Source organism: Canis lupus, chromosome 12 (assembly GCF_011100685.1).
Source record: "Canis lupus familiaris isolate Mischka breed German Shepherd chromosome 12, alternate assembly UU_Cfam_GSD_1.0, whole genome shotgun sequence".
NCBI classification, from domain to species: domain Eukaryota; kingdom Metazoa; phylum Chordata; class Mammalia; order Carnivora; family Canidae; genus Canis; species Canis lupus.
Genome location: NC_049233.1, coordinates 70,623,818 through 70,647,571, shown reverse-complemented (window position 1 = coordinate 70,647,571; position 23,754 = coordinate 70,623,818). Strand labels below are relative to the sequence as shown.

At 45.8% G+C, this 23,754-nt stretch overlaps 1 protein-coding gene across 8 annotated transcripts in view; it reads left to right on the top strand.

Annotated features, from left to right (window-relative positions):
- Nucleotides 1-23,754, top strand: part of HS3ST5 (heparan sulfate-glucosamine 3-sulfotransferase 5) — a 251,137-nt gene that overhangs the window by 143,887 nt on the left and 83,496 nt on the right. For 7 of the 8 annotated variants that reach the window (XM_038555004.1, XM_038555006.1, XM_038555002.1 and 4 more), the window contains one exon: nt 8,875-8,983. The gene's annotated coding sequence lies outside the window, so the exon portion shown is untranslated. The remainder of the gene's footprint in view (nt 1-8,874; nt 8,984-23,754) is intronic. The other variant, XM_038555009.1, reaches the window with a different exon arrangement.

The following is a 23,754-nucleotide window of genomic DNA, read 5'->3' as shown; positions in this document are numbered from 1 at the left end:
GCTCTGAGCATGAGCAGGGGGGGACGGGGTATGAGCCCTGGTGAGGGCCTCCTCGGTTGAGAGGGAAACGCAGGTGTGCACAGGTGTTTCTCTGGGGTGAAACTGGGCAGGGGCTTGGGCAGCAAGGTGCAGAGCGAGAGGCTTGAGAGCAGGCTTCCCGACGCTGCTGCACACAGACCCCTAGCGCGGCTGAGCCGGAGCGTAGACGTGAAAGTAGACTCACGACCCAGAGCCTCTGTCTGTGCTCTTAGAAAAGCCTGTGCATATTCAACAATTATACCTCCCCTCGTTTTCCTGTCTGGGGGTGGGGGGCAGTGGACGTTCTACTGTCTGCCCCGGGTGGGCCTTTGGGAAAGGCCTCGCGGCCGGCCCGACGGCAGGGCCTAGGCGGCTCGTGGGCATCAGGCTCTGAGCGAATGAAAGGCACCGCGGCTCCTTCAGAAACGTTCTCTTAGTTCTGATTAAGGACACAAATGAGGGCTCTGAGTCTCCGCCTCGCTGCAAGTGGCACTTCCTTGCCGCGGACCCATTTGTGGAAGGAGAGGAGGGACGGGGGGCAACAGCCTTGGGGTGAAGACGCAGGTCAGCATCCACGGACGCGCTTCTTTGACGGGGGCCCCGTAGCCCGCGCTCTTAAGTCGCTCATCACGGTTATTGTCCTCGATATTGTTTGCTGCTCCCCTGCACCGCCGGCCCCGGGGGGCCCTGAAGGGAGCAGCAAGAGCATCTCCACATTTGCTCCTGGAGAACTCTTACAATATACTGCAAATGAAGAATTCCTAAAGACACAAATACTGAAGGCTTGACAGCTACAAAATACCGAGAAAGACTCTCTTTTATATACACGATGGCCCATCGGTGCCCGCGCTACTCTGTAAACCTGTGGCCCCTGTGTTAAGTACCTTATGTGGGAATAAAAACTGTTTTTTTATTGTCTTTTGCTGTGTCTTTTAGTGTCTTTTGCTGTGGGAGATCACATTCCGTTAGCTCGTCATGTTTTTATTTTATTTTATTTATTTATTTATTTATTTATTTATTTATTTATTTATTTATTTATTCATTCCGTCGTGTTTTTAATCCTGACTTAAGAAAAGCCCTGCTGCACTGAGGGGGGCACTTGACGGGATGAGCACTGGGTGTTATTCTGTATGTTGGCAAATTTAACACCAATAAAAAATAAATTTATTATATAAATAAATAAATAAAAGCCCTGCTGTGGCAATTCTGAAAGTAAGAGTCCCACGCATCTCTCTGCAAGGGCCGGTGCCTTGGCCCGGGCCCTCGCCTCACGCCCCCACCGCACCCAGCGCCAGCCACCCTCGCCCCCCGCCACAGGCCGTCGGGACACACGGTGGCCCTGGCGTCGCGCTGCTCTCTGCCGCCGTGTTCTTGAGGAGGCCTCCCCTACTGCAGAGGGGGCTGGAGGAGGTCAGCTAATGCGATTTCACTTTGATTGCTTATTTGAATTTTGGATGCAGGGAACCCTGAACCAATTCCCTGAATTTGTCATAATCATAATTTAGTTATCCGCAGCTGCTTCATTAGATTAAGGTCCTTTCAAGAGAATATTGATTATTACAGCTCTTGATTATCTACTAACAATATTCATAAGAGGCCCCCGTCTCCCCCTTCCCTCCCCCCGACTCACTCGAAGGCCCCGGCTTGCCCTGCTGTCCTTGTCGGTCACAGCAGCCCCTCCCGAAGTCCCCACCTCCCGGTGACCCGCGATGTCAAGCAAGGCCCTCTGTCCTTGCAGATGCCCCGCATCCCTCTCCGTAAACCCCTCTGCCCCTTGGGGTTCACCCTCTGGCTGCCGTTCGTGTCTGGATCTCCACCCCGGCCAGGTGCCCCCGTCCCCCCGACCTCAACACTCAGTGGGGGCGCCTCCTGCCCCCGACTCTCTGCGTCCAGCCGGGGGTAAGGAAGCCCTTGCACCGAAACACGAGGCCTGTTGGCCCCGCTCGATGACCTAATCAAACGGGAACACGAGCGGGGACACCTGCCGACTCGGTCTTCAGAGTCGTCGTGTGTAACGACATGTGTTGTCGCCCGAACGGAGAAAGTGGACATTGATCAGATAGGAGCCTGTCACTTAGGCGACTCCTCAGGCCATTTAACAGAGTGTTTGAGAGCATCTGGACTATTCCAAGCAGGGCCAGGCGGCGGAGGTGCAGCAGCAGCCAGGACAGACGTGGCCTTAGCCTTCGTGGGGCTTCCAGCCTGTGGACGTCGTGGGCGAGCAGGGAGGCCGTGACATCCCCGGGCGGCCGGGCCTTGCAGTACAGAGGACACGGTTCCCCAGGTCCCGGGAAAAGGTTCCCAGGGAGACAACTGCCAGAGAAGCCTTCCTGCGGACAGTGACCCCTGGAGCGGGAGCCTGCACATCGGGGGGCTGGGGGGAAGGCCTTCGGGCCGAGGAGAGACGGAAGAGGCCAGGGCAGAGAGAGGAGGGCTTGATGTTGAAGCGCACGACCTCGTAGGAGAGCTCCAGGTGTAACGAAGAGGGAGCTGAATGTCTCGAGAGTCCTTGGCTAGTCTTCTAGAAAATTCCTTGACTTAGCTCCCGTGGCGTATTCGTAATTCACTGACCACTGTTTCTTTAGCTCCTTTTCTCAACACATTGTAGAATTTTTTTTTCACATTATAGAATTTTATGCTTAAAACGCATTTTACTGACGACTTACGTTTCCTATTCTAATTACTCACCTTATTTGATTTCTTTGTGTTTTTTTTTTCTTTTTTCTTTTTTTTTTTTTCTAACCAGAAATGGATAGAATTAAAAGCGCTGTGGTCTGCCATGAGGAAGTAGGAAACAGAAGATGTAACGGGCTACACAGCATTGCACTTAGAGCGGATTCTGTGCAGGTTCAGTTCCCCCACGCTTGTCAGAAGTTGTTGAAACATTGCATGCCTTTTTTGAATATAAAATGTGGGCAGACATGTACTAATAGATCAAAAAATGACACTTTGTCAAAGAGGGCTTTCATGGGAAAATGTTCTGAATAAAATGTTTTCTTTTACAAAGAACCCGACCTGTTTAACATTCCAAAGCAAACACAAAAGAACACAAAATGCCTGGACTTACTGCCAGTCACAACCACCAGTTTCATTTACCCTTTCATACTTTTTTTATAAATATATTCCAAAAATCGTTCCCCCAAAGAATTATCAGTTCTACTCCATGATAACCCTTACTTGAAGTAAAATAAAAGTAGCTCAGACCCTCCTCAAAATGGATTTCTTTCAGACTTCCTAGCACTTCTGATAGTACGAAGATGATACGGTTGGCTCTGTCTACCGTCAGACTCCACGTAATTATATGGGAAGCAACAGCTCCCTTATCTATTAGGAACACTTGCTGAGGCTGACTGTACTTCACTATTTGGCAGATGAAATACAGAATTAAAATCTCAAACTAGTTTTCAAGTTGAGTTTTTTTTTCTCCCCCCCACCCCCACCCCCACGGTCATTTTAAAATCTTTTAACCTAGGGAAAGATGGGAGCCAGGAAAGAATGGAGAACAGATGGCATTTAGAGGCCTTAGCAAGATGAACAAAGCAGATGCGCCTGTGTGTCTACCCCTACTCATTCCTCAAATAGTACTTCCCCGTTATGATTAATTTGTGATGGATCCGATGCTTCGGATCTTTTGAGGATTTCCACAATGAAGATAAGGGTTGAAAGTTGGGAAGCTAAACTGAAAAATCAATAGATAATTGGCTTTGATCACAGCCTCGTATCATCTTACCTAAACAGGAGGGATATCTATATATGTTAACCCACATCCTTGGCAGGGAATGCACTAAGTCTGGCTCTTGAGTGGGAATATCATTCATTGTTTAGGGTACCAGGGAGGAGGGTTGAAAGAAATAGAAAACAGATGGCAGTTGAGGTAATGGAGATACGGTACAGCTTAAAGGCATCCTGGAACGCCGCGTAATTGTCCTGGTGTGAAAAGAGGAGAAACACTCTGCGGAGCTTCATTTCACGCGTAAAGCTGAGCCTGCTCAGAATTAGAGTTCCTCGAGGGTGGGAGGGGATGCAAAAGGTTTGAGCTTCTAATCAGAGAACGGCAGGAACAGATTCCCCCACTGGAAGGGTCCAGGTTTTAATAAAATACTAGAAAATTCTGTGTATATCGATATGAGAGAGTCTAATATTGGGAGCAGTAGATTTTAATTCCTAACAGCTGAGCCAAGTGTGTTGCCTTCGTCTTTTAATTAGCTCACACTGTTATTGCAAGGGAGAGGTGTTTGGTGCTGGTGGTGGTGGTGCTTATAAGCATCTCACGACTGGAAACGCCTCCTGGAGGGCTCTGGGTTGGGAGCTGGGGCAGCGAGGCGCAGAGCTGTGCCGCGAGGTTGTGCATCCTGCCTTCCTCCGCTACTAGCTATGGGGCCCTTGGCAAGTGCCTTGGACTCCCCAGGCCTCACTTTGTCCACCTATTAAATGGACCTTATAACGCCAGCTCATGAGGCATTAAGGTCAGTGCCAACACGTATTTAGCAGCTAATACATGGTAGCAATATCATTAAGAGATTTGCACAGCCTGGCAGTTTTTCCACCAGACACACCGAGGAGTGGGATATTCATAGATGGAGCTCCTCACTGGCCCCGGGAAAGCCACTGCGATGGTTATTGTCGGTGATTCGGATTTCCTCAGAATCTGTAAGCCTGGAAAAACTGCCGTACGTTACCACCCGTTCTCTCTTGGTTCCTAGGTGTATAAACCATGTTGTGCGTTTAAATAGAAGGTGAAGTCAGAACATGTCCTGGTTCCATTATCAGACTGACTCAAAGGTTTTTTTTTTATACCGATTGTTACACATTTTTTAATTTATTTATTTTATTTATTTATTTATGAGAGAGAGAGAGAGAGGCAGAGACACAGGCAGAGGGAGAAGCAGGCTCCATGCAGGGAGACTGATGTGGGATTCGATCCCGGGTCTCCAGGATCGCGCCCTGGGCCAAAAGCAGGCGCCAAACCACTGCGCCATCCAGGGATCCCGATTGTTACACATTTATGAGTCATGTGCTAAAAGCAGTGGTTGCCCCTAAATGTATGAAAACCAAAATTTAAAAAAATAATAAACCAAAAAACAAAAATCAGTCTATAAAATTTAGTTCCCTTTATAGTCAGAGCAATCAGATCCTTGACTGTATAGACTGTTGTTACCTAAGAGGTTGAAGCATGCATCGTATGTACAAAGGAAACATCAATGACGCATCAATATTGGATTCTACTACCTATTAGCCCATCGAGATAGCCTAGAGTCACACCTACTGCAACTGGCTCATTAGGAGTTACAACTGAAACCAACACAAGATACAAAGGAATCCTGATTTATCTTTTTTTTTAATATTTTATTTATTTATTCATGAGAGAGACACAGCGACACAGGCCGAGGGAGAAGCAGGCTCCATGCAGGGAGCCCGACGCGGGACTCGATCCCGGGACTCTAGGATCACGCCCTGGGCCGAAGGCAGGCACTAAACCGCTGAGCCACCGGGACTGCCCCTGATTTATATTAATATTAAAATTTTACAGCGCTTTTTGAGCTATTTTATAAATTAATTAATTTCAAAATGGATGAAGCAGTAACATTGAGGTTTAGCTAATTATGTGTAAATTAAATATAAGCATTTAAAATAACCATTTTAATTAAATACAAGACTCAGGCAACTAATCATTAAAAGTGGAATCAGTAACTTGAGATTTATCATTCTGAGAGGACTTGCATCACATTTCTAATGAATTCTTTCCTCTACTTAAATGAAAGGCAAAATGTATCTTTCCAAAGTGGCAGCTAGTAAAAGATAACTCTTCCTTAGGTCATTGTTGTCAATTGGAAATTGAATTGGAGCAAAAAAGTCTGCTTTGCTATAGCCTCTTAGACACAAAACTGCAGTTACTATTTTCTGAACCACTTCCAACTTGACTTACTATTTGGGGTCTATATCTCAGAAAAACATCTCAGAAAAATTCTGATAACGGGAATAACACTTGTCACTACCAAAAAAAATGGGTATCTTTTGTAAGAAAAAAAATCTACTTTTTATGGATGAGGCGCTGAGGAAAAGAGCTGAATAGTTTGTGACATTTTTTAATTAAAATAATTTAGTACAACTTCAAGAGTAATGCAGAATAATGCATTAATAATAATAATAATAATAATAGCTTCATTTTCTAGGTAGCAGCTATCTATACACCAAACTTTATATTTGTAAGAAGATAAGAATATATCGCTCTGTTCAAACTTCTCTCTGGTAATTTGTATAGAGTCAAAAAAAAAAAAAATAACCATTGGCTGGTTTTTATAGTGCGATGGAACTATCACTTAGCGTGAACCATAACCCGGCAAGTGCTTAGTCAATATTTGTAGGTTGAGTAAAAAGATTGATAAATCTTACAAAATATCCTTCAAAAGATTATCTTTTAAAGCTACTTATTGTGCGTGACACCTTCTACTTGAACCTTTCCCAGATGCTGAATAAAGCCCACGAGCCTCGCCTTCGCCCCGTGGGGGCGGCGTGTTTTTCTTGCCATCCTGCTCTCTCTTGCGTTTCTGTTTCCTGGGGTTAGTATAGACCTTAAAAATCCAGACGAGAGCAGTGCCTCTGCTGGCTGAGAGAGAGGTGACCTAAAAGCAAGTTAGCTTGTTTTGTTCCTTGTGCTAAATACCTGCAATTACCGATTGTCACATTTTTCTTGTCATAGCCCCGAACTAATTGAAGGTACTACCCTTAGGGGATGGGTTCCGCGGCGTGACGAATGTTGAGTGCCCTCTTGAGTTCAGCATTTTAATTATTCATAATTGCAATGATTTCTGTTTATTTGGGAACTTTACAAATAATTCTCGCTTCTCAAACAAATTGAGAAGCAGAGAGGTGGTGGCTTTTGTCGCGTTGTCTCACGCGGAGGTCCGTGGGCGTGGGGAGCGTGCGGGGGTTCTCCCGCGCGGTGGGTCCAGCGTGCAGGCCGACGGGGGCACAGCATCATTCACGCGTGCCTCCTGGAACCGAGTGTGTGGGCTTATTCCTGCTGCCTCTCCGGCTTCTCTGGAACCGTCTGGGCAGTGTTGGGATAGTGAGGGGGCAATGCACGAGGAGCAGGTGGAAGAACTGGAAGCGACGTGTGAAAGGGTGTTGGAGGAGACGGGAGGGTCGGCAGCTGGCTGTTAGCCAAGTGTATACAACTTTTTAAAAAAATATTTTATTTATTTATTCATGAGAGACCGAGAGAGAGAGAGAGAGAGAGAGAGAGAGGCAGAGACCCAGACAGAGGGAGAAGCAGGCTCCATGCAGGGAGCTCGACGCGGGACTCGATCCCGGGACCCCGGGGTCACTCCCTGGGCTGAAGGCAGCGCTAAGCCGCCGAGCCACCCAGGCCGCCCAGCATATACAATTTTAAGGTCTTTTCTTTCTCTTGGAAGAAAGTGGGGCCGTGCGCACGGGTGGCGTAGGCGGTTAAGCGTCGGACTCTTGATCTCGGCCCAGGTCATGGTCTCAGGGTCCTGGGATCAAGCCCCTTTGTGGGCTCTGCGCTCTGCAGGGAGTCTTCTTCGGATTCCCTCTCCTTCTCTCTGCCCCTCTCCCTGCATGCTCGCTCCTCTCTCTCTCTCTCTTTTTCTCTCTCTCTCTCTCTCAAATAAATATATAATTTTTTTTTAAAAAAAGCATCTCTGTATGTGTGACACTCTAAGTGCATTTGCATATGAGGGACCTGCGTAAAAGACGAATATCCTGGCCATTTTGGACCAGGATAATCTTTACGTCTGCTATCAGCAAATATATACTAGTGATAATGATGTGTTGGGACCTGGCTCCTATAATCTATTTAGATGTCATTATATGTGCTTAATAATAGCCTGGAAAAAAAAAAAAACGATGAAATATTACTTTAAAGAAAAAGACTTGGGGCAGTGTGGGTGGCTCAGTGGTTTAGCTCCGCCTTTGGCTCAGGGTGTGACCCCCGGGGTCCCGGGATCGAGTCCCACATCGGGCTCCCTGCATGGAGCCTGCTTCTCCCTCTGCCTGTGTCTCTGCCTCTCTCTCTTTCTGTGTCTCTCATGAATAAATAAAATCTTTAAAAAAATAAAAGAAAAAGACTTGGATATTGCAAACCTATTTTATTCTTTTTTTTAATTTTTTTTCATTTTCTTCTTTCTTTCCTTCTCTCTTTTTTCTTTCTTTCTTTCCTTCCTTCTTTCTTTTTTTCCTTCTTCTTTCTTTCCTTCTCTCTCTCTAATATGGTGCTTTAGCGTTAGAGCCACAGGTGTACCCCGCAGCTAAAGAATCACTCAGGTCTCCTGGTGTTCTGTCTTCAACTTAGGAAGAAGCAGCAAGCACTTAATATATCAAAGTGGTAGCAAAGGTAAACGTGATCGATGTGGATAATCGCCATACGGCCGTAAGGGCAGACTGGAGATACGCAGTGTGCAGAGAGTACATCGAACCCCTCTCACCTAAAAACTCCAGCAGCAGCACGGTCAGCACGAGGTTCTGCTGCAGGAAGCATTACCTGAAAGTGCATGTGCGTAGCCCCCGTCTCTGATCAAAGGGGATGAATGATGACATATGCCAGGGTTAGGCTCACATGTGAGCTCTGCTGCTCATCGGCAAATTGTGTAATAAAAGCCCTGGGAGTACCATATAAGAAAGAAAGAGACGGATGGATGGATGGAAGGAAGGAAGGAAGGAAGGAAGGAAGGAAGGAAGGAAGGACAGAGAAAGAAATGTTCTGAGCATCTGAAATACTTCTGCTTCTTCTCGTAACACATCTTTAACCATAGCTACTTAGGAGCAGCAAAATAATAATCAAAATGAAACAAAAGACTAACTGGGAAACCACTCTGTCTCCATCTCCACCGCCAGGTGCTAAGAAGCAGAGAAGAAGCCACGGGGACAGGCGGTGGTGAGTGGGCCATGGAATATCCACCAACCAGATAATCCTCGCGGGCCGCCGAGACGTGTCTGAATGTAGGTACGTGTGCCCTCCCGCGTGCGCTCCGATCCCCACCCCGCGGTGCCCCCACCCCGCGTGTCCTTGCCCTGCCACCTCGTCAGCCTCCTGCAAGCGCCCGTGGCTGGCATGGCACAGACCCACAGGAACCCCCGGTGGCCGTCCCACAGGAGGCCCTCGCTCCTCTCCGGGCTTCTCAGACGCTGCACAGACGGCTTTAAACGGCCTCCCGTTCCCCAGTTTCAGTGTTCCCCTGTAGAAACCTTCCCCACTGCCTCCGAGCCTTCTCTCCTGGACGCAGAAAGCTTCGTCCTTGCTGTGCCGACGATCTGAAATAACTTCCCCGAATCCTCCTAGCTGGTTTTAGTTCTGTTTTTCCTCCAAGGCCTAAGTCCAGTTCCACCTACATTACAAAATCGTGCCGATTCTCCATCCCAAATATGTCCTTCCTCCCAACCTGCTGTAGAACTTGTGGTTACACCCGCCTCTGACATTTAACGACTTTAAGGAGTAGCACTTTGTGTCTCCATATGCACGTGCCCTGTGTCCTCGGTGTAACTCTTTTATTTCTGGAAAGGTGGGATCTGTTGCATTTTTTTTTTTTATATACTGCAATCCAGGGTGTGCAGCAGTGGGCATGTAGTGAGCTGCGATGACAGAGCAAGGCCCCAAAGCAAGACGGTCGGGAACGCAGATCTGGAGCGAGACTAACAGACTCTGAGTTTGAGTTCCTGCTCAGCAGCTAGTAAACGACTGTGGCAAAGTGTGTGTTTTTAAAGATTTTATTTATTTATTCATTTTTTTAAAAGATTTTATTTATTCATGAGAGACCCAGAGAGAGAGGCAGAGACACAGGCAGAGGGAGACGCAGGCTCCCCGCGGGGACCCCGATGTGGGACTCGATCCCGGGGGCCAAAGGCAGGTGGTCAACCGCTGAGCCCCCGCAGGCACCCCCATGGCAAGGTCTTTAAAAATACTTTCTGTGCCTTAATTTCCTTATCTCTAAAATGGGAATAATAATACATCCATCCCCTTGAATTATGGTAAAGCTTAAATCAGTTAAGTGAAAAGTGCTTGGAATAGCCTAATACTTACTGAACGCTCAAAAATTGTGACCTATGTATTACTGTGTATTTATGTAACGGTCCATCTCAGGCAGGTTTTCTGGTAATGCTATGAGATAGATCCTATCATACCCATTCTAAAAACAGGAGGTCTGTGGCCCTAAGAGGTTGGGTTGTTGCCTGAAATCACAAGAAGAGGCAGGACGGCAGCCAACGTGTCCGACCCCAAACCCCGGGCTGTCTCCTGCTGCACTTGCCTCACACACTAGTTCCCGTGGCTGACGGTGAGGTGTATAGTTTAAACCAAAGCATGCTGAGATTTCAGTAGATTTGAGCTTGAAAAGTCTTTTCAAGATGCTCTAGGTGACTATAAAGACCCTTCTTATGAAGGGCTCATCCAGATGCAGTGGGATCATAATCACCGCGTCTGTCTGTCTGTCTGTGAGGTTTGACGCAGAGGCTAAAACTCAACCCAACAAATATTTCTGTTCCCAGGCACTGAAGGAGGATAGAGAAAATACCAAATGGGTAGTGTTGCCCCCAAGGTATCTTATAACCTTGGTGACTCAAGTCCTGGAAACCAAGCCGAAACTCCGCACGCATTTATGATCCTTTCGCCCCTGGGCCCCTCTGAGACTGGCTCTTCCATGTTCCTTCCCTCACCCCACGTCATGATATGGTCTGGATGCAGCAATCGCTGCCTAGGAAAATAAGACTTTGGGGTTTGGCAGAGCGTGCCATGCCATGCAAGAGCAAACTGTAGCACCTACAAGCTCTTAAGTCCTTTTTTTCCATTTGGAATTATTTGGGAGAATTTTCAAAAGGCCCAGGTTAAACTTGGCAGACGGGCCCCTCTTGGAATATCTTTATTTTCTAGGAAATCAAGACTGGTTCTTGTTGCTGCCAAAATTCCTTGGCTGCCGCTGCTTCATGTGCGCATCTGTAGAACTTAGCACCGTGCTGAGGTCTAGTAGAGGACTGATAAACGCTTGCGGGGTTTAATGAAATGTTGGGGCCCCGGTGATACAGTAATATGCTCAGTCCCCCCGGCCCACCACGGAATCAGAGTAACTTCAGGTAAGCTCCGCAGACCTAGGGCAAGTTCCTTTACATGGAGACTCCCCAGGAGGGGACTGGGGGGACCAACATTTTTAAACGCTTCCTTAATTCTAGGTTTTTTACTTTCTGTGTACCGTTTCATTTCGTCATCAAGGTAACCCTACGAGGTAGGCATTGGGATCCTCCGTTTACCAACAAGGAAGTCAAAAATTCAGGGTTTAACACCAATATATTCAAAAATCACATAGCTGGTGAGAAAAGAATTCCCAACACCAGCCTGATCCAAAGACCAACAAATGATGAAATAGGAACGGGGGTGAAGTGAGCCCCAATTCAGAGTCTGTTTGGACACCAGCTTCAGGTGACTCGGGCGCGTCCTATAACCTTTGCATGCCTCTTCCTCGTCTCATGTCCCCTTGTCACGAAGACCAAAATACGTTGCAGGTAAAACTGCTTTGAAATTATCACTGACGCTGTAAACATCGGTGATGGTTAATGGGTCTGGTAAAAAAATAAACACTGGAACAGTCTCGAGACCCCCCCCAAACGGTCTGATATCCCTAGCAGGTAACAGGAGGAAGGTAGAGGCAGTGAAAGAAGAAGGCTCCAAAACAAGCCGAGGCCGTGCCCGTGGAGGGACTTTGGAAGCAGATCTAGACAAGAGCGCTCTAGAGCTCGCGCCTATCCAGGGCTGTGCAGTCACCAGTTACTAAGAGGCGGTCACCCCTGTAAGAGGTCACATCCTGTGGGTGTAATGGGCCCTGGTCACGAAACCAAGGACGGACGGGATGGAGGATAACACGGCAGCAGTGAGGAGTGTGGCACCCGGAGCCGTGTACCTTGTCCCAGGCACGACTGTCGAGGCTCCTCACTGGAGGGTGAAGAGTGATGCTGCCCTTACACCCTCGGGTCTCAGAGTCCGGGTGTCCCGGAAACACACCCTGGGTGCCTCAGTGGGGGCCGGGCTGCTGCTTCTTGGAATGATCTATCCAAAAGTTTATCAGAGCAATTAATGGCACTTCAGGTTGTGGCTGATGTCTGCTTTTTTTTTTTTTTTTTTTAAGATTTATTTATTTATTTATGATAGACATAGAGAGAGACAGAGAGGCTCAGAGACACAGGAGGAGGGAGAAGGAGGCTCCATGCCAGGAGCCCGATGTGGGACTCGATCCTGGGACTCCAGGATCGCGCCCTGGGCCAAAGGCAGGCGCCAAACCGCTGCGCCACCCAGGGATCCCCCTGATGTCTGCTTCTGACCTTGTACACGTAGGAAATGTTGTTGATGAGTCTTAAGCATCAGTGAAGTTTCTGTGCCAGTAACACAACTCAGTCTGCAGGAGGTGCTTTCCGGTCCTCGGCATTTAACTGCAGTCCTAGTGAGCTGAGAGAATAAACCCTTCATCTCAGCATCTGATCGAATCCATGTATTTCGATTAAGAAAGTCACCCGCATTCTTTTCATCTCTTTACATGGTAAGTTCCAGAAACCACCTACCAGATTTTTTTTTATTGTATTTTAACCTCAGTGACAACAGGCCACCGAACTGACCCTTTAAATATGAAAGGGTCAATATTTAATATATAAATATTTCAAGGAGTCAGAGAAATTACAAGAGCATTTCTGGAAGTGTCTTCGCTGAAGCCTGCCTGGGGGAAGCCTCCACGGCTGAGATGGAGCATCTGCGACCAATGGTTCAGGCTCATCTAACCCGTTTCAGCTGCCAAGTATTTCTAAAAATATAGGCCTGTGACAGTAACACATTTATTAACCTTCATTATTAGCACATTGAACATTTTAAGTAACCGCCTTAATATTTGAAGTTTATCATCGTTGTTCATTATTAAACATCTTGATGACAGAGCGCGTTGTCAGAACAGTGATGGGAGTAATCACGGCAAGGAGCGGCTACTTTGGGGAACGTTTTTAGAGCGTAGTCTCAAAATATACGGGTTTCTGTAAACTATAAGTCATTATACAAATATTATTTAAGAGATTTATATATAATGTATTCATGAGACATTAATATTGATATCTTTAATATGAAATTATGTTTTTCTGCAAAGTAGTGAAGTATACGGAGGAAAATTTTCCTACTTCTACTTAAAAAAAAAATTCATGAATGTGGATTTTCTAATACAGAGCAGGAGCGCATCGGAGAGAAGACTCGTAAGAGTCCGTGTCTGCCGTTACAGAGAGCTTGTTCCGGGCTAGACACTTTGTGAAATAGATCGCTTTGGTCTTCAGAATGGCTCTGCGAGGTCTTGTTTTCTTCGTAGATCCACTTAGCGGGGGCTCAGATCTGTTAGCAATAGATTAGTAGACGCGTAACCTAGTGCCCCGGTGTAAACCCGGGTGTCTTAGGCTCCTGTCCTCATGCTCTTTAACTATTAGGGAAGCCATATTAAACAGAGAGGACGTAAGGAGTAAACAGAGAGGACGTAAGGAGTAAAAAAAAGAAAAACTCTCCAAACAACAATGATAATGGTAGCTGTCATTTATCCAGGTGCCAGGCCTGGGGCAGGTGCCACACGGCGCCCTTGGCTTCACTGACCTCATCGAGAGTTCGTAGGGGGTTCGTTCGTCTCAGGGTTTTCAAGCGAATTGGGTATTAATATTTTCATTTGCCTTGCGAGAATTTTAGAGTTCAGAGGCGTTGAGTCACTGACCCCAGCAGCAGAACGGAGTTGCCAGCCCAGGTCTCGAGGAGTTCCCAAATCCATATATTCTTTCTGCAGAACGTTACCAGCTGACATAGATTTCTGATCTATAAGATAAAGACTCTGCCCTGCTGCATACTTCTCTTTGTTTCTCGGAATTGATTCGAAGAATGACTTTAGTTTTATTTAGAGATTACTGCTGGTAAGGGACTTTCAGAAAATCAGCATTAATTCAACGCATATGCACTGTTTTGTGTTTATCCTGTGGCGCCCGAGTTTACATCAAAGTCATATTTTAGCCTTATAAGCCTCGTGTGCTCAGCTTGTATTTCGTGATCTAGAATTTCAGTACGAACTTAAAAATTAAAACAGATTTATTAGGTTCAGGAAAGCTGCCTCGCATACAGAAATGGCTGTTCTGGAACACCACGAGCTGCAAACACACCGGAGCAGCTTTCGTGCTAATCTTGCAAGAAGTCGAGAGAGGCGTTTTGCGCTCATCCGTTAAACAAGTGTCTACTGATTGCTGACTATTTTCAGACCTTCACGCTAGGGAGATAGGCAGATAATAAGAACACAAACACCCCTACCCTTAAAGAACTTTACAAATTAATTAAGGGGAAAAGACATGGAAACCGCTAAGCAATGAAAACTGAAGTTAACCCATGTTGCAAGAGTGAAATTAATCATTTTAATAATAATTTTAAAAATGAGTGCTCCAGGCTCATGGCTGGAGGTGCTGACTATGGGTTGAAGTCGTGAAAAAGGCGTCACAGAAGGAAGGCAACTAGCTAGGCAGGCAGGATGGATGGTGCCCTCCAGGCAGGCGCTGTGGTGAACGTGGCCAAGCAGCAGGTGCATTTATTATCCTGCAGGTTTGTGCAGAGGGACTGGAAGAGAGGAGGTTAGGAAAGGAGGTGAGGCCGGATAGCCAAAGGCTTTGATTTTTAGCTAACGACTCTGGCCTTTGGTCTCCAGGTGATGGGGACTCTCTGAAAATTTTTTAGTAGAAGAATGACATGACTAACATGGTGCTTTAAAAAAGATTGATTTGGCAGGAGTGGGCCAGATGGACTGGTGGAAGGAGAAGAGGAGCAGAAAAACCCCTGCAGTAATTCGGTTCTAAGGTGACGAGGTTCTAGACGGAGGTGACGATGAGAGAGAGGGAAAGAATAAATGCAGGACATGGTGCAGAGAAAGAAAGGAGAGAGGGTGATGACCGGATGTGGGAGAGAAAGACACAAGACATGCTGCCTTTGTATCCGGTTTGGGAAGTTAAGTTTACAAAATATATGGAGCTCACGGACATGACACATAGCACTGATGGCCGGAGACACTACTGCATGCCAGCAACATCTTGTTTTGGTTCACTGTAGCCTTTCTTCTGGCAAAATCCGCAGTGAAGTCCGGAATTCCAAGAGATAAAAAAAAAATACTATCATAAAAATGCCTGGGAGGGTAATTGTGGCTTCATGTTGCACTACCACCACCACCACTACTAACCATGATGACTGCAGTTACAGGATGGGAGCATAATTAGACGAGTAATCAAAACCCAGCTAGACGATGATATTTAATTTACCCCCAAAATTCTAATTTTCTTAGTTCAGCCATTGTATTTTTTTCTTTTTTACCAAATTGACTTTCAGAAGTCGTTAAATGATTGTCCAGAGTACATTATTTTCACAAATATATTAATAGGATTCTCTAGTAGTTTAGGGTTGACTTGGGGCCTTCCTACTAGGGTTAATCCTAGTAGCTCTTGGAAATGTCCTCGTATAGTCATGGTTTTACGTTTACAAAAGGAAAAACTGAGCCGTAGGCAAAGTGAATTGATGATTCATCCAAAATGGTGTGGGGGCTCAAGAATCTATCTTCCCGGTGCGTCCAGTGGACTACAGAGATGAATAAAACTAGAAAGACATCGATAATCTTTCTAGTTACCTAGGTTTAGTGAAAGACCCGGTGCAGGCAAACAGCAGGTGTCGTTTTAATATGACTTGGATGCTGTTTTTAATGCCTCAAGTAAAACGTCCTGTAGCTTCTAATATTAATTCATTCCCCACTTAGAATTGTTAAAAATATTTACGATCTTGTACAGAGCAGAGCATTTTGTTATCCATTTTCTTCGGCTTTGGTATAAAAGCATTCTTCCGCTGTTTTCTAGGGACGGCGGTTGTCAAAGTTTGATGGTAATTTATGTTGTCAGTCCATTAAGTTGATTTTATGGCAGCCAACACAACTATTGTCCATTTATGAGAAACCCGAGGACCACTCCGGGTCCCCACGAAGGCCGCTTGATACCTGCCCTCTCATCTGGCTGACCTTGAGGGGAGTCGACTTTGGTAATTTATGGCAAACACCATCTAGGAAGACCTATTTGCAAGATTCACTGTCATTTAGTGCTAAATGATCATTGCTGAGTCCAGAGACAATCTGAGCTCCTGACAGAGCAATCCCATAAAAAATATTGCCTACCCACCCAGGTGTCCTTTCCAATTATCTGGAGTAGAAATTAATACTTTTAAAAGCTGCTAGTTTTTGAAAGGTTATTACAATTTATTCCAGCGGTTTCTTTTGCACATTATGATGAATTAGTTTATTACACCATTATTTTCCACGTCAGCTTTTTAGAAGATTGAACCATAATGTTGAAACATTAGTGTGAATGGCAAACATACTATTTTACAGCTGAGCAATATATTTCTTTGAGAAAAATGTGCTCAGTTTTTAATAACAGGTAATTTTATGTTTATGCTCCCTAATGCTGTTGTCAGATATTATTTATTTCTGTTTGGTAAGAACTGGAGAACTTTCTTTGAAAATGTTAATGGGAGTTTGGACAGATTTTAGAGTCGTAGTAAGAATATACTACTTAAAAGTAGAAAATATAAATTGTAAGTGTTTTTTTTTTTTCTGAAAGCTAATAATTTCTAAGGTTTTCTTGACACCACTTTAATATATGATTACTTCCAGGGAGAGTGAGACTACTCTCAATTTTTTTCCCTAAACGCAGTTGGTGGGAGGAGATCTTTTTGTTCATTTTCCTAAGGTCTTAACGACTTTTGAGTTTTTCTTTAATAAAACGTCTTTATTTTAAATGATTCATTGCCTCATAAATCATTTAGCAATGCTCTATCATTTACAGGTATTTTGTAGATAATAGTAATTAGCACTATGATGGAGATTTATTTTTTTCGGCCATCATTCTCTATCATATGTCTACTAAAATAGTAACGAGGTATAGGTAATTTCCTTTTACCAGGTATTTTAAAAACACTCATTGTACCTCTGTGTGACAAAGATTGATGAGAAGTAGTCTAACGAGTGTCCAGTGTACTAGACTTTTATTCATATAGCAAATATTTTTTGAACGCTTGTTATGTGCCAGACATTACACAACTGCACGTAGCTGGGACCAAGCCAGAGCAACAGTTTAGAAATCCAGTCTTTTTTATTTCCATTACAATTATTTTTATCCCTACGGTTTGTTTTTTTAAAAATACAACTCCTCAAAAATCCTGAGTCTTGAGTAAACTGAGCGTTGTAAGCAAATTCAATAAGAAGTTGGAAGTTTTACATTTGCTACCTCCAATCCAACAAATGCTTGCCAAAGGAAATACTGTTTTTTTTTTTTTTGTCTTCTCATCAAACACATTTGTTTCTTTAGCAAACGTGTTCAATATTGAAATATTTATTTTTGTTGACAGGACTGAAGCAAATGTTAGTTTTAGCAGAATTAAGATTTGCAACACTGACAAGTGTTTCCCATTGTGTCTGAGATTTTTCTTGATAACGGAGGAGACGGATAACAGGAAGTGCCAAAGTGTCTCCTTTTGGGGGGAAAAGGGTGTGATTTCTACTGAAATATACATACGGAAAAAGATGCACCTGCTAAGTAGGCAGCTCAGTGGATTGTCGCAAAGCGAACGTACCTGTGTCATCAGCACTCGGAGGGAGAGGCAGGAATCACCAGCATGTCAGCCCACACCCCTCCGTCCGCTTCGAGTTGATCACTCCCCAGTGCCCCCGAACCTGGAACCGTTCTTCTTACTTTTGACATCGTGGATTAGGCTGGACGGTTTTTTGAGTAAATTTGTATGAGCAAAACCATGACAAAATTATGACTTCCTCTGCTCAGCATCGTGTTTTTGAGATTTAGCCACGTGGTTGTATGTGGCTGTACTTCGTTTTCTTCAGGACAGGGTTGCCCGGTCTACTACTGATGTTCACGAGGCTGATTCCAGTATGGAGTTATTGCAAAAAACAATATGCTGTTAGCACGATCATCTATATAATTTGCTGAAAAAAATAAAAGCATTTCTATTGAGTATATTTCTTGGAGTCGTAATGCTGGGCCTCAGGATAGGTACAGGTTCAGCTTTTGTAGATCCTGCCGACCAGTCCGCCTGAGTCCTGGCGATCTCTTACGCTTACTACTTATTTTCCTTTGGACCCGAAGCTTAAGAATACTTGGGGGAGAATTGAAGTAAATAATTTCTAGGTTTCTATCAGGCCTAAAATACTGTAATTCGGTACTTGTTTACAGAGGAGAGCGCTGGCATAGATTTTAACAAAAGGCAGATAATGAGAATCTGCTATTTGGTTTTCCATTATATTTCGTGATTTGCATTTGCATCTGGATTTGACTGTTAATGAACCTGAGCATTCACATTTTATGCTAAATAATGAAATTACAGTATCTGGTGCAGAAAAGCTGGAAAGTTTTCTGGTGTGCCAAATCACATTCTTTTTGTAATATAGCATATTTCTTGCCAGGCTGATGGTAATAACTGGCCAAATGCAAAACAGTACCACTCTTGAACGTTTCTGGTTATTTTCACTGGAGTTAAGTGGCGCAGGGATTGTGTGGATGCATCCCTCATGGTACTTTACACAAAACAAGTATTCCATACATTTTGTTGAACACATTTATCCATTTTGTTGGATGCGTTGGGTTTTTTTGTTTGTTTTTTGGGGTTTTTTTTTGGTGGGGAGCCTTGGGGCTTTCATATAATCTTGACTCTGCCAACTGACTTTGGCCAAATTGTTGATCTCCTTTTGCCTTATTTTCTTCATCTGTAATGTGGAGAAAATAATGGCTCCCACCTCATAGATCATGGTGGCAACAAGATGACGGGGTGTGCGAAGCACCTTGCACAGTACCCACACACGATACTCCATAACTATTGGGTTTTGCTGTTGGTTTTTTTTCTTTTTAAGATGAGCATTCTTCCAACTTCTGCCTAAAGATAGTAAAGGTTCTGTTGCTCATGTTTTCAGAAAGTAGACAGACATGCCACAACGTCAATGAGAACTTGACAACTAGATTTTATCCTTTCTGTTATCAGTGTTTCCACAAATATTTTTGAGCACCTGTTATGTGTGATGTACTACACAAGACACAGGCGATCCACCACAAACAGGTCAGACACCACCCCGGGGCACACAGAGCTGACATGGCTTGCAAGGCCTCGGGTGGTTAAAGCGGTAGGATGAGGCAGGAGTGGGAGGTTCAGACAGGAGATGGCATAGCAGGGCACGCGGCCCCATGAAGACTTCCTGGAGGAAGTGACACTCCAGTGACAGCTGACAGATGCATAGGAGCGAACCAGGGAGGCGAGGGAGGAGTAAGAATTGTACCGGGACAAGGGCCTACCAGGCGTAGAAATAGCGTTAGAGGACTGGAAGATTTTCAGAAAGACTGAAGCTTAGAAGGCTACGTGTGGGGAAAAGAAGAGAAAAAGTGTCAGGAAGAAAGAGAGAAGGCCAAAAAGGCAGGGAGGGACCAGTCCTTTGAGGCCATATAAACTGATCTTTGGATTTGGGACCAAAGTCCTGAGGCTAATGAGAAACTATCCAATGATTTTATATTGAGTGTCAGACTTTCAGTGTGAGTATCAAGATCAGATTTGTATAATAGACACAGCATTGTTGGTGCACAGTGAAGAAGGGATTAGATGGGGACAGGACAGGAGGCAGGAGGCCAGTTAGGAGGTCAAGGGAGTGAACAGGGAAGAGGGTGACCATGGTCTGAGGGCTCCACAGTAGGAACAGGGACAAGAAAGTAGATACTAAGAATCATGCTTGGAAATCTAGTATCATCCCCACAAACGTAGCTTGGACAACGGGATGGAGAGTCACGGAAGTTACCGAAGGAAAGGATGCAGAAGGAAGAGAGGGCGGAGGTGGAAGGTGGATGTGCGCCACGGGGCACATGAAGATGGAAGTGCTCTTATCTAAGTGCCAAGGGCAGGAGGTGTTGACTGCGTGGTGCTGAGTTGCGGAGAGAGATCTTAAATGACGACGTGACTAACACGGGTGCTTACAGCAGCCATGGACGTAGGGCAGGCTGCGTCAGCAGGGTTCACAGGGAGGAGAGAGCGGCCGGGAACAGGGCCTGAGGAAGAGCCATTAGGTAAGATACAGATGGAAGAGAGACTTCAAGAGACGCTGAGAAAGAAGAGCCACGGAGGTGGTGGGAAGATGTGAAGACTGGCGGGTCTCGTGATGACCAAGAGGATAAAACGTTTTCAGAAGAAGGAGCGTGTGGTCAGTAGTGCCAGATCTTGCCAAGGCTGTGACGTAAGCTGGGGACCGAGAAGTGTAACCACCAGATTTAGCAACAAGGAGATCCGCAGAAACTGGGCTAAGAAGAGGCTGGCTTTGAGCAAGTTAGGGTGAAATAATAAATAGAAGCATGGCTAAGAGTTGATGGAATTCCAGAGAACGCATTACTAGAGAGCATGTTACGCGACTCTAGGAGTAAGGCGGCTGCACTAAGGCCTGTGAAACATGGGCCTTAAAACGTAAATACCAGAATTACAAAGCACAACAGCTACAAAACACAGACCACTTTTGATCATGTTTAATTTTTTTTCTCAACGAGTGGGCATCACTGGTTAGACATCTACCTTTGAATATAGAAATGTCCTGTAGAAGAGTATGAATTTTACGCCCTAATCGCATTGTTAGAAATTTGCGTCTTAATGAAGCTCAGCTGTAGATTTGGAAGAAACAGGAATGAATGGGGTGAGGAGGAACTGTCTCGTGGGATAAGTCCCCTTTGAACACTTCTCCTTAGTGTTGGGGAGAATAGGATGTGAAAGCGCAGCGTAGAGAATTCCAAGTGGAAAAACAGGTCCCATCCTTGCATGTGCATCTGTGCAGACTCAGACTCAGGGAGAGGATGAAGTCCTGGAGGAAAAGTCAGTGATTCATTGTTGTGAGTTAAGAGGGGACATGTGATAAATCACAAGCAGGAAAAGTACAGTTCTGTTTTCCCTGCTCGGTTCTGCTGTGGAGAATTAATTTTGCTCAGGATTTTTTTCCTGGTGGCTGTTATTTACAGTGTTGTCCGGCCAGACCAGCTCATCCATCTACATAGGCAGGTCCTGCTGGTGCACCGGGGGGTAAAGCGTGGCAAAGTGGTCGGGGGGTGGTAGGGATCCTGGGTGGTGCCTCCCGTTTGGTCTATACATGTGGGCTGTGTTGACCCGCTCATTTCACACCAAGGCCCAAGCCCAGCTGGGTACGTGAGGTTCGTGTTTAAAAGAGCGTTGGGGAGGATCGTGTGTGGGGTAGCTTCCTTCCTCTTAGGAAGACGGAAGGTCACTTACGTGATGATGTGATACCCTCAGCCCTTCCTTGGACATGGCGTCTCCTCACCGTAACTCTGTTGGCACAAGTGCTCCCCTGTCCAGGGGAGCCGACAGCAGGGTGTGGTGGCCGGAGGGTGGCAGGCGCCCTTCACCCCTCCTCTGGCCTCCCGGTGACCATCCTCTAGTTACCATGAGGTAACACCAGAATAGCCTCCGTTTCCCCGATGGAAGCCGGAACCCGCAACATCAAGCCATTTGCCCAAGTAGACAACCAGTAAGTAATAGGAGCTGAATTCAAACCCACGTTTTCCCACAGTGGCCTAATGGAACTACAGAGGGGTCTAGGGCTTTTTTTGGGGGTGGGGGGAGTTGTGGGGTGTTTCTGTTGTTGTTGTTTTGCTTTTTGTGTGTTTTTTCTTTTTATTTTGCTGAATAGAGTCCACTGGCTTGGTTAACGGAAGACGAATTATTTTGTCTTCTAACTCTGCAAGCTTCACTTTGCTATCCTTTTTTTTTCTTTTTTCTTTTTTTTTTTTTTTTTTTTTTTTTATTAGTGAGAGACACAGAGAGAGAGAGGCAGAAACACAGGCAGAGGGAGAAGCAGGCTCCATGCAGGGAGCCCAATGCAGACCTCGATCCAGGGTCTCCAGGATCAGGCCCTGGGCGGAGGGCAGATGCTAAACCGCTGAGCCAACCGGGCTGCCCTCACTTTGCTATCCTATCCTTTTTTTTATTCTTTATTCTTTACATGTTTATATCCCACTTATTTATATTCTATTTATATCACTGTAGGCACTTAAAATTGAAAAGAAGATGACAAAGGAGATACGTTATGAAGCCGCAAGCTAAAGCATTATTAAAATGTAGTATGATAAAATGAGGCATCAGAATCGAGCCAAATACATTAAGGGTTAAGCGTGAGTGAGATTATTCCATGAAGTAATTAGCATAAATTCATGCAACAAATAACTTCTTGAGCACCCCCTGCTCTCTAGGGGCTCCCCCAGCTGCTGGGCCAATGGCAGTGACCAAAACAGAGGGCCTGCCCTCCTGGAGCTGTCATTCTAGGGGGGTGCTGGGGGACTGGGGAGGCAGTGATGAGGGGAGGGGGGCTCAGGGGAGGGCAGGAAAAGGTGTGTTCTGATGCACATGGTCACGGGAGGCTTTTTCAGGGAAGGTCATGTTTGATGGAGGCCACAGGGAGCAAAGCCTGGCCACCTAAGGGTGAGGTGCATCCTAGGAAGAGGAGACCCAGCCATGCAAACTCGCTAAGTGTGTGTGTGTCCCCACCCCTGCCTTTCCCCAGTGCCGCCGGAGTAGAGCAGGCCCGGGGAAGGGAGAATGGCATGTTCCTAAATCAATGGGCAGGGTAACGGGACAGGGCTATTTGGTAGGGTCCCTAAGCCACTGCAGTCGGATTCGAATACAGTAAAGAAGCCACATTTACAAGTAATACTGCTTTGATACTTGCAATCCGAATTTTACACATTAGCCCCTCTTTTGTGTTTCTTTTTGGTTTTGAATAGTTCCGGTTGGATTATTTGTCCCAAATCCAAAAGGAGCGGATCAGAAATTAAGCAGGCTGCCACTCCCTTCTCCTCCCTCGGGGCAGGAAGCAATTAGTGGTCACAGAGTTCTCTAGTCCTCTGCAAAAGGTCAGAGCCAGCCAAGAGATGAGCCATCCCAGCCCTTCACGTGCGCATCTTTCCATCCCTGCCCCTCACCTGCCCTGCCTCATTAGTAGACTAATGGCCAAGGTCCCAGCCTCCAGCAGCGAGATTGGCCTTTTCTTCAGCCCAGTTGCCTGACCCAGAAATTAAAATGCCCTGGGATCCTCTCTGCTCCACATTGACCGACCCTGTGTGCCCTTGGCCCCTGAGGTGAGTCCTCACTCCTCACTGTTGCCCACTTGAAGGCACCTGAACAGCAAAGAGCTGAAGGCAAAATCATCTTGACCTTTCTAGGTCTGAGCTCCCTCATTTGCAAAATGGATCTGATCTTGCCCGGCCTGCAGGACTAGCGGGAGTGTGGGGAGTGTGACGAGGCAGCTATGAATGAAGTGACGACGGCTGGCTCCAGTTGCATCCTTGATCTGATAGAAGAAGAAAGGAAGGGAAAAGTGGGTCCCAGAAACTTGAAATAGAAGAAACAGGGGTGAAAGTTACTTATGTTTTCTACTGGCCTCGTAGCTTTACTGCTGCACCTGTCCTGTCTGAGCACAGGAGAGTTACCTAGAGTGAGAGAAGACGGCACACGTGGTCCAGGACAGAAGCTTGGTGTCTCCATCAATACGATGGGATGGGAATCGGCCCCGCTGAGAACATGAACGTGAAGATGATCATCGGATAATTGCTGCCATCGAGAGAGGACAGAGGTTTCAACCGGTGGATGGGAAGGATGCGCACGTCAAT